At 41.3% G+C, this 15,165-nt stretch overlaps 1 long non-coding RNA gene across 1 annotated transcript; it reads left to right on the top strand.

The window, feature by feature from the left end:
- The first annotated feature begins 1,574 nt into the window (after window positions 1-1,574).
- On the top strand, window positions 1,575-8,270 carry LOC104003517 (uncharacterized). Its single transcript, XR_676140.3, has 2 exons — window positions 1,575-1,624; window positions 6,057-8,270. It is a non-coding gene; the product is annotated as an uncharacterized LOC104003517 (long non-coding RNA).
- Window positions 8,271-15,165: the final 6,895 nt, after the last annotated feature.

The raw sequence follows: 15,165 nt of genomic DNA, 5'->3' as shown, positions 1-15,165 counted from the left end.
AACTGGAGTCCTCAGCGGGACAGCACTAACCTGCCTCCAGTGTAGCTAGTTAACATCTGTAGATTTCACTTTCTTCTAACTCTACGAAGACAAGACCCCAAGTTCCTGTTATACAGAGAAAGTTGTGATTTTGTGTATATTTTATTCATTTTGCTAAAAATCCTAAAATCTGACAAAAGGAAACAGGAAATATCTTATTATGGCCTACTCCAATTAATCTAAAGTGGGTTTCAGCTTGATTAAGATAACTTGGAGAGTTGGTGAAATCTTTGTCTTGCCTGAGTAACTTGCATATGTATATTTTCTAAACTTTTGGACATGAATTTCAAGTAGCAAATTCTATTCATCTTAATGGATTCTTTTCTTGGAAGATGTCAGTGGTTCTTCAGAACATTCCACACGAACTCTGTGTCCAAATCATTAACAGCAGTTTTAACTATGGGCACATAAGACAGAAATAAATCTGTTTTAATTACCTGTTTGGATTCTGATACCAGGGCTGTTTGCCAAACCTTACTGATACTTCTTGTATTACCTCTTTGAACATATCTGGTGTAGAAACTGGTGTATCTCTTTTGCAATCTCTATAGGATACTATGCACGAATCTACAGTAATGATAGGTACTGCGTCATTTTTGTGGAGTCTGTCTGGTGAAGAAAGTGTCCTTGGAGCCGGTTTTATTTTCTTTGTCACTAGATGTCACTGCATACACAAGTGTGCTACTGTCGCCCAGGGTAATCTGAGCCCTGATTGCTGGGAAAGAGGCAAAATAGATTCTGGAAGCCTTCACTATGATCCTACTTGGAAGGTATCTGCCCTTTGGATCTCTTTGAGGCTTTCTCACAATCTCATTTAATTAGGCTAATCCTCCCTAATACTTTGTCATTTTACAGATTGTGTGAAATCTAATTTAAATATGTGCAAATCTTTTGCTATTCAACGGGACCTTTGCATGGTGAAGCCAAATGTGGTAAACGTATCTTTATTCAATGTTTCTTTCTGGTTTGGAATTATAAACAGAATGTAAATTGACTACTTATATGCTACCTCTAATTCAAGGGTATATCCTGTTAAAACACCAATTTGTTCTCAATCAGAATGAAATACTCAATAAGTACTTAAAATTGCCTGCTTGCTAACCAATCGCATTACATATCTGCTTCAAGCTATTTAATAAAAAAAAGCTTTAAGTAAAACTTGCAGTCCTTCTATCTCCAATGTTCTTGCAAATTCCATGCTTATTCTTGCATCTATTGGGGCCCGAGGTATGCTTGCTTAGGAAGAGGACCCTTATCCATGATTTTTCCTGGCCTGGTTAGCTGTGTTTGCAATATGTGCTTGAGAGATTAATTCAGGTTGATACTACAGTGTTCTAGAGAGGCACATTTACATCTTCACTTTTTATTCTTAGCCTCCAAAAGGATTTGTGACAATCTTGTCATGAAGAAAATACTTCCGGGTCAGTAGTGGAAGTTCACCTCCTTATTTTTATTCACCCAGATACCATGGAAACAGCAGTTTTACCTAAGAAAATTAGCATTTAGAATTCTCCAACTCTCTTCTTAATCTGCAGGACCAGACATGAGCAGATATTACTGGATCTTGGACAAGTGGGTCTCTAAGGTAAGGCCTTGAACCCTTGCTTGGAATTTCATCTCATAAATAAACACAAATAAGTTATTAAAAATCCAGATTATAATCCCAAGTGTTTGGTGTGGTTTGTGGAAAATGTGCACCTCAGTTTCCTCATCTATGAAAGGAAACTGAGAAAATCTGCCTTTATCTACCTCATGATGTTGTTAGGAAAATCAAACAAGATAATAGGTTTGAAAAAAATGAAGACCATTATGTAGATTCATACATTATCTTCCTCTCTCTTATAATTTATTTGTAACACATGAATTTAAATAGATTACAACAGTGGTGAATTCATATCACTTTCAAAAGTTATCTTCCTTTTTTAAAGTTAATTTAATATTTTAGCCAGTAATTAAACATAATTAGTGACTTTGTGATCAGATGTTCATTTTCTTCCACTTAGCCAACGGGCGGCATGTGGTGAATTAAAATAGCAGGTGGAATTTTAGAACAGGTGACAGGTTCCTGAGCACCCACGAAGGTTAGATTCAGATGATGGGCACAGCTTTTCTTTAGTATAGCAGAAACCTTGGGATGCCTGGGATGAAGACAAGGGAGAGCAGAGTAGGCAGAGAGCAACTGCCACCGTAAAGCCTGGACAAGTCTCAGAGCGATAAATCTGTTCATTTAGGGCCCAACATGAGTTTTTCTTTCTGAGAAGTATAGCCCAAGTTATGCAAATCTGTTAGATATGAAATCGTTCTTACAAAACAGCATTTGGATGAGTTCCAAGTAAACAAATCAGACCCATGCAGATCAAATTTTCATTAAAATGCATGATTTTAAGAATGGGGTGGGGGAAAGAAGCTGAGAAATCAAAGGTGACTTTAACTAAATCTTAAATTCAGTTTTTGCCCCAAGTCTATGTTTTATACAGCTTTCTGTTTTTCTTTTTAAAACGTCGATCCCACCAAATAAGCTAATTGCGCTGATGACAGCACATTTGGTAAACGGTGGCCTACAGACCTCAGACGGCTCCTCTCTGCCTTAGTTCAGATTTCTGTGAGCACCACAAGGCTGAAGGGATCCTCTAATTATGGGTGGGATTAGTGCTCAATAGCCGATGTGTTGCTCTTCGTGGCTTGCAGCCCTCGTGGTTTCTCTGCTCCTTATGGTCACTGTGGCCACCTAGAAATTCTTTTCAGGAGCATAATAACCAGATCAGCTGCTGCAGGCTGAAGCCAGGCGGAACAAAGGGAGGCGGAGGGCGCTCCCACCGGCCTCTGCCTGCTCACAGATCCCAGCGGGCACCCCCGGTGTCACAGCAGACAAAACCAGAGTCCAGCCCCATTTGATAGGGCTCCATCCCACACGACCCACTGCCCCTACTTAAGGTCTGGGGGATAGGCTCCAACAGCATGCACTATTTGCCAACAAAAGTACTAGCAGTGGAAAGAAATACACACCCAGGCACTACAACACACAGGAAGACTCCTCTTGTTCAGTTTTCCCTTTCAGCTATTACTCCCTGGAAATCTTGAAGGTGGCTATGAGAAGTTTATTACTAAGCATCAGTTTTTAATATTAATCTTGTACCAGGATCATTTTAATAATCATTAACGAGGAAACAGGAGGTGGTGGGCATTTATTTTATTGTCAAGTGAGGCAGTTTCTTGTTCTGTTCATCATTCTTGAAGCTTCTCTTGCACCACCCGTTCCTTGATGCTGCAGTGTGGAGAGGTTTTCCCTAAGCAGCATCTGGTCCCCTTGGAGGATTCCACAGGCTTTTTGTCTCTTTCAGGTTTTCAATAGTGGCCTCTGGGGGCGCCGGGGGGAGGAACCATCTGGCCAGGCGTCACCTGGCCAGTTGGGCCTGCCTGGCCTCACGCTGCTCAGCATTCCTCTGCATCAAATGGCTCAGTGCCTGCCGGGGACCTGGTCAAGTGCTGGACAATGGGCCACAGAGCTTAGCACTGAGCCAAGAATGTAGTGTTAATAAGAACACTTTTTATTCACAATAAGGACAGATAATATAGTTTGAGAATGTGGGATACTAAGCAACAAAATTGGGTTTCAATGTTGATTCATTTATCTCCTAGCTGCGTGGCCTTAGGTGACTTACTTCAGAGTTGTGCTTCTGCAAAAGAAGAAAAATAATAACAACTGGATTGTTGTGAGGTACTAATGAGACTACCCAGATATAAAGGTATCACTTCTATCAGGCAGGAAAGAAAGGGGACATTTTAATGGGTGAATCAAGGATTGTTTAGTAACAGGACTTTTTACAAAGGTGCAGGTGTGGTTTAAGAAAAGCAAGAGGGGATTGTGTAGTATCCCAGGGCTCTCGACATCCCAGAGTGGTTAGCGTGCCAGGGCAGAAGGGGCAACATCAGAGAGCAGTTACTGGAAACCAGATATGGAGTTGCAGGGGGAAGGACACCCTGACACAAGCTGTGGGCTTCCTCAGGGTGCAGCTAAGGCAGGGCAAGAGGAGAGGTGGGGCAGGGGAGAGCAATACTCTGAGAACCCATCCCGGGACCTCACTCTCCTCCCACTCTCCGAATCTCCTGCTGGTGCCACTCATCACCTGAACTACGTAGCAGCCCTGCCCACATCCCCTTGGCATTCACATAGATAGGGAAGGCTTTTTACTCTGAGGCATTTGGCTTGAGGGTTTTTTGTTTTTTGTTTTCTAGCAGACAAGCATGTTTGGCCCATGTGCACAGCAAATGCATCAGAAAGCTGATGTACCTGAAACCCATACCTCATACAAGTTAGTGAAGAAATGAAGAAATAGCAGCTTCCTCACCCTGCACCATCTCCCTGAGTTCCAGCAGGATCCTCAACAGTTGCCCACAATGAGAACTTGCTTGATTACACACTCATTATTGGATTTAGTCCCTTCCCTGTCTCACTTTGCTGCTTCTCTGTTGGTGCCTCCTGGGATTATCCCCGAAGTAAATCATACACACTACAGTCCTTATCACAGGGCCTGCTTCTGGGAGAACCTACTGAAGACAAAACCCACCTGCATAGTCCATGTGTGTCAGCCTCCCATGGCAGAGAACAAGTGAAGAGAGGGTGCCTGGTCTGCCTCACACACTTCAGCTAGTAGTGTAAGCCTGGCAATAACAATTGTACAGTCGTTTCTTGATTGTGTTCCTCTTTCACAACACTGCACAGTCAGCCACCCCATTCCCTGAGGTTGACTTCTTGTGTTTAACTTTTTGACTTACTGGTGTCTACTGGGCCTTGGCACAGCATTATATATATGTGTGTGTGTCTTCTGTAAGGAATAGATAGGAACCCATTCTAGGTAAGATGTGGGGTGAGTGGGGGTAGGAAATGGTAGGGTTGTAAAAAAGTAAAATATTAATAAAAGTTGGATGGCGTGTCTAATAGAAAACAAAACCTTAGAACTTGAATGAACACATATACATTTCAAACCATCAGTTAACAATTGAGAGAGGGCTGGGAGGGTGAGGTCAAGAGAAAAAGGAAGCCTACTAAGCCTCCCTTAAATTAAAATATATAGGCAGTAAATCCTCCCACCAATACAAGAGGCCAGATCTGCTGTAAGAACTAGAACCAGGTATCCACATGAAGTGAAGTCAAACCTGATTTATTGTAGCACATCTGAACACTTCAGGTCCCAATAAAATCTCAGCATATTGTATTAGAGTTAAAACGGATTAGTAAAGGATGAGAAGGGCTTCAATAAATTATTTATTAGAACACTAGTAACTTGAGGGCCTATAATGGGGACTGGCATGTAGTTGGTACTTAGTAAATATTTAATGTATGGATTGATAGATAGATGATTGGTTGAATAGACAGGTTAGGATAGCAGTATAAAACTAAAAGGAACTTAACCGTACTCATCCATAATCTTCTTTGTCCAAAACAATCTTAACACTTTTCTCATGGTGTGTGTGTGTGTGTACGATATATATATATGCACATACATAGACACACACGTATATTACATAATATTAATATAAAGTTGTTCCATTGGCCAGAGCAAGCCACATGGATAAGCCCAGTGTTAATGTAGGAGGGTGCAACAAACAGTATTTTACAAGGAAGCATTCATAGATTAAAGCCATGATTACATCAAGAGAGGAGTCCCTCCTTTCTCCTGTGCAGTGAAGACTTCTGAGGCCTGAACCTACCACCTCAGGGTTCTTCACCTCCTGAAAGGCAGGATGAGTTTCATCCTGAAGGAGGTCTGGATGGAGTGTCCAAATGATAAGTGAATTTCTGGAAAACCAACCCATACCTCCTGAAATAGAATTTCCAAGAAAGAGCCTCAAAATCTCTATTTTAATTAAGCATAGACAGGTGAGGGAGCAGGTATGTATGCTTCTACAGGTTTCCATTTCAATACGGGAATTAGGCCCAGTGATTTTGAGGCTGATTACAAGTGTCCCTTATCTGTGTGATCACTTAGTGTTGTTAACTGGCACGTCTTTTACAGGAACATCAAAGACCCTGAGAAGCCAAAAGTTATGAAATGCATCAGCAGTGGGTTGAAGACAAGACCTCTCCTTTTCCTGCTGACATTTCTTCCATGAGCAGTACCCAGACAGCCGACAGAAAGAGCCCAGGAGGTAACTGGGGACATGAGATGAAAACTCAAGATGCAAGGGTATCCCATCTTTTGGCTTCCTTGGGCCACATTGGAAGAAGAAGAATTATCTTGGGCCATGCAGAAAATACACTAACAATAACTGATGAGCTAAAAAAATCACCAAAAAATCTGATAATGTTTTAAGAAAGTTTACAAATTTGTGTTAGGCCACGTTCAAAGCAATCCTGGGCTGCCTGTGGCCTATGGGCCACGGGCTGGACACGCTTGAAAGGGAGAGGACAGATAAAGATACGTATGAGAGCATCCTCCTTAGAGAAAGGTCAGTGTTGAAGTCATAGGGTAAGGGAACTCTTTCAAAAGAAAGTAAAAAAAAAAAAAAAGTGAAGTAAATCATGTGAAGTCTCTACAGAGTAAGGGCCAAAGGGAGGACACAGTAGCTTAAAATCACAATATTGTTTTTGTTCCTATTTTTGTTTTTCTCATAAAGCTACAGGTCAGCTGGATAGCTCACTCTTGGGTCCTCACAAAGCTACTGGTCAGCTGGGCAGCTCAGCTGGGTCCTCATCAATGAACCAGGGTTGGCTGATTTCAGCTGGGCTCACTCAATTTTCTAGAGTCCACTGGTCTGTCTGCTGCAGTGTGGCTGATCTAGGACAGCCCTGGCCTTGGTGACCTGGCTCTGCTGCATGACGCAGCCATCCTCTAGCAGGCTAGCCTATCACAGCAAAACAGAAGCACAAAAGAGAGAGCAGGAAAATGCATAGCTTCTTAAGGCCTAGGCCCTAAACTGGTGCATCACTTCTTGGCAACATTCTGGTGGCCAAAGCAAGTCACATGTCCAACCCCAGACTCTAAAGGAGGGAAAAGAGACCCGATGCCTTAATGGGAGTAAAGTCACATTGCAAAAGGCAAGGATCCCAAAAATGTTTCAAAAAAAATTGGAGGCCATCTTTGCAATCAAAGTTAGATTATTCTCAATGGTAAAAGTTGGAACCACAATATTATTGTTACCTTCAAAGAGTACACCTAGCTGAATCCCCCAGTCAATGCAGGAATTCCCCCAAATTAAACACACACACACACACACACATACACATAAACCCTCAAAGATTCCCACAACTTGACCATTTGACCTAGCTTTTCTCACTGGGTAAAAAAAGCAAGAGGAAAAAAAAAAAAAACCCACTGCGGCTCTCTCCCACCCCTGCTGTTCAGCCTTCAGTTTATCTGGCCTCTGCTATGAGTCACAGCTGACTGAAGGGTGGGGGTGGGTTGTGAGTCATGGCCTAAAACAAAGATAGAATTTGATGGGGGTGGACTAGCAGGCGAGAGAGAAGACACAGCAAGTTCAGGCATTCTCTCAGTGTTTAGGGTGATGTCTTCTTTCCTGCAGCTGGGGAAGTTGGGCAGAGTGCCCCCGAAGGAGGAGATTCCACACAGGCCCTGTGTATCTGAGAGTTGAGTTGCTGATTTCAGAGGTGTTTGTATCATTGCTCTAAATGTGTTTCTGCTCCCCTCCCACCCAAGATGCTGGTTCAATGGACCATTTCATCCTACCATTGTACAGAACCCACAGGAGCTAGTTACCTGGTCAGTTTGAGAAGTTAATATTTAAAAAGACTAATGGTTGCATATGGCTTCCACAGGAAAGAAATAATAAGCTAATGTTATCTATTGACTCAATCCCACATATATTTACATTTGACAACTTAAAAAAACCTTTGGCTCAATGATAGTTTAGCTCAAGTCACTATGTTAGGATATATATCTCTTTCATCTATGACTATTTTTGTCTGCACAGTAACCTGCCTCAAGCACACAAATATTTGTGTGTCTGGCCTCAAGCAATTAACACGTATCCTAACACGAGGTAAAGATTAAATGAAAATTCTGTCACCCTGAAATAAACCTGGAAGCAGAATTCCTGAATGTTTGCCAAATAAGGTGACTATCAGACTTAAGATGCTGAACTTTGAAATGACTGTCATAGAAACAAAGGCAAGGCATGGTTGGCGCCCATTCAACCTGGTCAATAACATCCTTAATTACAGGACATGGCATCATTTTGATTCACAGTGGAATAAAAGGCATCTATTTGTATATTTGGAAGTCTGAATGAGGATTTCCTGATGAAGTCATTTCTGTCTTACAACAGCTTCGCTTGTACCACTAGAGTTAAAACTGGGTCACCATTTTTATGTGAGCGTATGGATACACATACATCCACACTCGAACCCCAAACACACACACACACACACACACACACTTCATTTCAGAGTCTAATTAAAACTCTATTATACATAATTTTCTTCCAGATCAATGGTGGTGTTGGATCAAAATTGTAGCTCACAAGGAAAATCCTGTAAAGGAACCATATTTTTCTGTGTTGCCTGCCAAAATGAGAACATCATTTGTTAAATAATGTGGGACACAGGTGCCCCGGATGTACTATTTAATGGAGAAAGAAAAAGAGAGAAACAATGGCTGCCAGTATCCGGGAAAAATGCGACTAGCTTCTTAAGCTTCTTCACCCAGAAATTGTTACAAATAGAAGGGAATCTGACTTTGAGCTATGAGTTGTTGCTTCCCCATGACTGAATTCCCCAAGAACTGAGTTATTACTGACCTGTGATTTGCTCATCATAAGGTCTCACTGTTAATTACTGCTCTCTGCTCCGCAGAAACTTTGAATTCCACCAAAGGGTGTGCCGAAGGCTTAGATGTTGAGAAGCGTGAATTCATCCTGCACAACAAATGTCATAGAGATGGGACTGGAGCGGGGGACAAGAAGGGGGAGAATGAACAAGATGCATGTTGCAAAACCCCAAGGTGTGCTATTTGTATGGTAGCCTGAGTGAACAGCAATTTCCCTGAGGGGTGGTTGCAGCAGATATTGTGGGTACCATCTCTACATCCCTTACTCCTTACTCGTTCCTGCCTTACTCCTTCAGGGCAGAGCAGCCCAACTTACTCTTTGCCTAAGGACAGTCTCTGGTATCTAAGTCTAGGTTAGCCACTCATGGCAGGCCAGATGAATGATTGCTAGGAGTCTTGCATATACACCCGGTTTCCTTGCCACTTGGATAGGATAAAGGTGCTTCACCCCATTTTCCAGCAGTCTCCAGCAAGTCTAAGTTCCACTTGCTCACAGCAGTAGCTGATTTTGTGAAACATCCTTTCTGGGCTGCCTTCCTTTCTCTCTCTCCGTTTCCCTCTCCCATCTCTGATTTTCTTCTACTTCCCCCAATATATTAATATTATCTCAGGGATGGCTTTTGGGAACCCCAATCAAAGAAAGGAGCAAACTCAATTAAGACCCTCTGTTTTAGGTAACTTTGGGAACCTGGTGGAGCATCCTGACATTACATCCTGAACCAGAGTATGTCTCAAGATATTTTTGGATCCTGCTTTTGTGGAGACAGAATCCACAACACAGCAGAGAGTTCCTCACTCCAAGAGGTACATTCTTCTTACTGTCTGGTTCACTCCCTAGACACATGCCAGCTTGACCATCATACAGAGCAGCCCCCAGGATGAAGGCAAACTTCTATCTGGAGTCTGATCTTTCCAAGATAGGGCTGAATCAACTTAGCTCTTTTTTCTTGTGGCTCATTGCTGCTTTCCAGATTGAGAATAGCCTCAGATTTCTTTCTGGCTTCCATATACCATGCATCCTATTGCTTTGCTTATACTCTTACCCCCCAATGTCAAAACAGTCCTGAAGTGTATACCAGATCATGTCACACATATGCAGAACTGATCATGTCAGTTCAACCTTGGCTCCAAGAATAAAGCTGTAAGTCCTATAACCACAAGGCCTTAGGGTGACTTGATTCCTGAAGGCTACTCCAATATCATTTCTTCTCATTTTCCTCATCACACCTTGCCTTTCTTTGAACGTGGTGACATATTCCTGCTGCAGAATTTTGCATTGGCTGTTTCCTCTATCTGGTGCACTCTTTTTATTGAAGGTGCACTCTTACCTAACCTAACTCATGCTTTTGTGCAAATGTCACCATCTCAGACAGGCCTTTGCTAACCATCCCAGCACCCCTTTAATTTATTATTGCTTACTTTAATTGTTTCTCTTTATAGCTGTCAGCACCAACAGACATTATATGTACTCGTTTGGCTGGTTTTTGTTAGTCTTTCCATGACAATGTAAGCGCCACTGGCTCATCACTAACATCATGTGCCTGGCACACAGAAAGTACTCAATTAATATTTACATGGTTGCTGAATTAATATATGGTGTTACCTTTAAAGAGAAGCGAAGTAATCTGTAAATGCTTTTACTAAAATAATCATTTACCTGCAGACTAGGTATTTTAAAATATAGTCTATTTCCTGTTATAGATTGATTTATTTTTAAAGTATTGTCTCCTTACTCTTTAAAGATACATTTTCCCTGTTTTCCAAATTAGTTTTTTTCTTTTTGATTATTCATTCCCAAGTTAGGAGAATGTCTAAAACTTGAGATGTACTGACTGACAAATTAACTAACAAAGAACAGAAATATATACCTCAAATTGCACTGCTGTCATCTATGATCATTTATTTATTCAGCAGATATTAATTGAGCGTTTACTATATCTCAGACACCGCTGTACATATTCAGAGAATACAACAGCCAAAGATTTCTCACCTCAAAGAACTTATACAGAAAAGACACGCAATAAAATGTAAACATGATAAATGAATTATTTTATTTTATTTTATTTTTGAGACAGAGTTTTGCACTTGTTGCCCAGGCTGGAGTGCAATGGCGTGATCTCGGCTCACCGCAACCTCTGCCTCCCGGGTTCAAGCGATTCTCCTGCCTCAGCCTCCCAAGTAGCTGGGATTATAGGCATGCGCCACTATGCCCGGTTAATTTTTTGTATTTTTAGTAGAGACGGGGTTTCACCATGTTGGCCAGGTTGGTCTGAAACACCCGACCTCAGGTCATCAGCCCACCTCGGCCTCCCAAAGTGCTGGGATTACAGGCGGGAGCCACTGCACCTGACTGATAAATGAATTATTTAATGTGTTTGAAGGATACACTAGGGTGGTCAGGGGAGGCTTCACTAAGTTGACTTCTGGGCAGAGCTTGAATTAGTGAGTGTGAATGTGAAGCCATGTGCATACATGTGGGAGGAGCACTCTAGACAAAGAGCAAGGCCAAGGCAGAGGTTCTGAGGTGGGAGCATGCCAAGCTTGTTATAGAGGGCAAGCTGCAGGCTGCTGAGCAAGGAGGAAGAGGGGTAGGAGATGAAACCAAAGAAGATTCAGGAAAGCAGGCCATGTAGGCCCCTGGAAGCATTAAAAGGACTTTGATTTTCACATATGCCAATAATTGTTAAAAGGCAATAATAATAGCTGTTGCCACCCCATTCGACTACATAGTATTCCCTGCTTGTTCCATATAAAGTTACTCCATGTAATTACAGACCCTGTGATCACTCTTGTTGATAATGATTTTATTGTATTATTGTTTCTCTATGAGGTGACTGCTGTTACATTTTTCTTAATTACACAGTAGTGAAACACTTCATTGATAATAAATACAAATGAGAAAAAATAATTTATAAAATAAAAATAGAGGTTTAATAAATTGGCTCTTTAGTTCTTTTAGTATAATAACTTTACTGAGATATGATTCACATTCAGATTGAATTCACCATTCAATTCATCTATTTAAAGTGCGCATTTCAATGGTTTATAATATACTCACAGAGTTGTGCAACTATCATCATGATCAATTTTGGAAACTTCATCACCCCCAAAAAGAAACCCTATATGGGTTTCCTAATAGTCACTCCTTATTTCTCCTCCACCCTCCCTCTCAACCCAAGCCAACCACTATCCTATTTTCTGAACACTTCATATAAATGGAATATGTGGTCTTTGTGGCTGGTTCATCACTTACACAGTGTTTTCAAGATTCATCCATGTAGTATGTATTCATACTTCACATATTTTTATAGATAGATGATATTCCATTTACAGATATATCATAATTTAATTAGCTACTCCTCAGTTGATGTACTATTTTTAACCAGTTTTTGTTATCATAAATAATGTTGCAGTGAACATTTATGTGCAAATGTTTGTGGGAAATATGTTTTCATTTCTCTTTGGTATACACTTAGGAGCGGAATACATTGGCTCTTAAATCCCATGATAGGGAACACTAACATTGCCAAGATCAAATAGTAGCAATTAACTCTCTAATCTGGGCTGATGAATCAATTAACAAAGAACTACAAAACAAATGTAAGAATGACTTGGAGAAAAAAAAGAGTCTCAGATTAGAAGAAATCCTCAAAATGGCCCCACATATCAGAGCTAACAGATTAGCTGATAATGCCTTACATAACTAGGTAGGTTTTGTGCCAAACTCTAGAGATGTTGACAAAATTATATATTAAAACATAGGTTCCACCATGGAGCTAAAGCACATAGAGGAAAAGGAAATGATGAAACACAGTTATCTTGACCACTGAAGCATATTGTATTATCAAGTGAGTTTACAGAAGAGCAGATCTCACTTGTAGTGTAGGATTGAGCCAGCATCACTGACCGACGCAGCCCCAGCCACATCACTAGACAGGCAATGACCATCTCCCAGAGGGGTCACACATTGGAACAGTAGGGCCTCACAGTGAAAGATTTATTAAGTCATAGGGACCCACCAGAGCCCCTTTGTGACTGGCACTGATAGAAACAAAAGAAAAAGGAGGCTACTGGGGCCTACAATAAAGATGAAACACAAAATTATGAGAAGTCAAAGCCCAGGGATGCTAGGAATTGTTTGCAAAGTGTGAAGCAATTTTCATCTGAAGGCTTAGTGCCAACTCTCAGCTTGTTCTTAAAACCCGTTTCCCTCTGGGTAAAACTGCTTCTTTCTCTGCTCAAATCCTCCCAAAGCCCTGGGGTTTCCCACCAGCAGGAGTGCTCACAAGGTGGGCGGACTGATCCCCCAAGGGGGTTTGGGAACTGAGGAGGTGAGGGAACCTTGGCCGCAGAAGTCTGACTGTCCTGCTTTGGTGGGCCTGAGTCAGACTCCAAAGTGTGTGTGGTGAGAGTTCTGTGGTAGGATCGGTCATCCCCTGCAGCTTGCGTCTGACTCAGGGTGATGAGTGCCCCCTGGTCTGCTCTGAGGAGGTGAGAGCCCAGCCCCAGTTCAGCCAAGTGGAGGCAGAGGCAGTGGTAGCTTCTGGCCTCGGAGCAGGAGGGTGGGCAGTGTAGGGGAGGCAATCAGGAGACTGCCAGGACTGACCAGGCCAGGTAACTGTTTACCCAACAAGGGCTGAGGCCCCTTTTCTCTCATCTCTGCCACTCCTACCCCCTGCTGGGATGTTTTTCCAGAGATCAACAATCTCTACACTTGAACAAAACAGCTTGTTTCTGGTCACCTGCTGAAGCACAATTTGTGTGTGCATTCTTTAAAATTGTACAGGAACTTAAAGTGCCAACATTTTCTTTTCAACGTGATCTGTAACAAAGTAAGAAGCTACAAGGCATGGGTCATAATCTCCCCATGAAAAATCTTTTGCCTTACATTAAATTCTCTTCCTTTAAAGTACAGCACCTCTCAGACTGGCCACATCCCCCTGAAATTCTCTTTGTCAACAAAGATAATGGAGAAGATACAATGGACTGTCTTTCAGAAGTGTTTCTTTTCTCTTGGATTTCTTCCTCTGTGAGCTGGAGGTCATGAAATTTGAGAGGTATATAAGATCCTACATATTACCTATACGATCCTTGTATTTTCTAGGTAAGTAAAATTGAGGTGCAGGAGAGTGAAAGTGACTTGAACAAGGTCACCAGACAGCAGGCAATTGAGCTGGGCTTGGCCTTCTAGTTTTCTGCCTCCATCACAGCACAGTCCGCCAACAAGTCAGATTAAAGGAAGCCTCCTCAGAAAATATTTGTACCAGGTTTCCAAGGTTGCCTCATTCCCGCTATAGTGTTCTCATTCCATCCCTTGCCAGACCATGAGGTAGCTAAGAATTACAATGACCCCATTCTGTAGTTAAATCTGATGGCTTTTTCTTAAGTGTGTTTGACTCATCAGTAGATTGTTGGAGAAGACTATTTTTTCTTGAAGAAGTGTGTATAGTTATAGCCAACTTCCCAATATCATAGCAAAAGTAGATAGGAGATAATGTCATTTCTAAACAAGTGCAAAATCAGTAATGTCTTTCTAAGTGCAACTGGCAGAATCACCCAAAGGTATTCTTGGACACATTGATGAATTGTTTGTCATAACAACAACAAAAAAACATGATTTGTAGAATTTGATGAATTCTCTGGTGTATACTCCCTCTGTGGCCCTTGTAATCAACCAGTGTGGCAACACTGAAGGTGGAGTGGGGAAAAGATTCCCTGTTTACATACTGTTATGTAGTGTTTCCACCATGCAGATACAATTGATGTAAATAAGCTCAAGAGCATGGGTAATAGCAAAACATAGTAAAATAATTAGGAAGCAATAAGCTTTGAGGATTTACTATCTTTGTTTTTAATTATAACTTATTTCATTTTAAATTTAAAAATTAAATTTTTAATAGCAATTACATGTAACAACTGGCTTTTAAAAAAATACTGAAAATTGAATAATTGACTCTTACCAGCAGGTACAGGCTGGCTTCAGCACACTGCTTGCCCCAAACTTTGTTGATTTAATGAAGCAGCCTGCAATCCCGCCCTCATGGGAATATGTAAACACTAACCATAAATGAACTAAGGACTCTTGTCCTCTTTATTTTTATTCTTAAGGTTACTGGTTCTCATTAAAACTGTTCTCCCCTGAAAACAATGCAACAAACAATAGGCAGAAATAAAAATTGTGACTGTAAGTACAGTCTATCTTATTTCTTTCATTTAGTATGGTAATTTACACACCGTACTTCATCTCCAAGTGAGATAGCAAGAAGTAGATACGATCTTTTATCTTGTGATTCAGTCTCATCAACTTGTGAAAGCATAAAGGACTAGGCTAAAAGCTTTA

The sequence above is a fragment of the Pan troglodytes genome, chromosome 21 (assembly GCF_028858775.2).
Source record: "Pan troglodytes isolate AG18354 chromosome 21, NHGRI_mPanTro3-v2.0_pri, whole genome shotgun sequence".
In the NCBI taxonomy this organism is placed as follows: domain Eukaryota; kingdom Metazoa; phylum Chordata; class Mammalia; order Primates; family Hominidae; genus Pan; species Pan troglodytes.
This window is presented reverse-complemented; position numbering and strand designations above follow the sequence as displayed.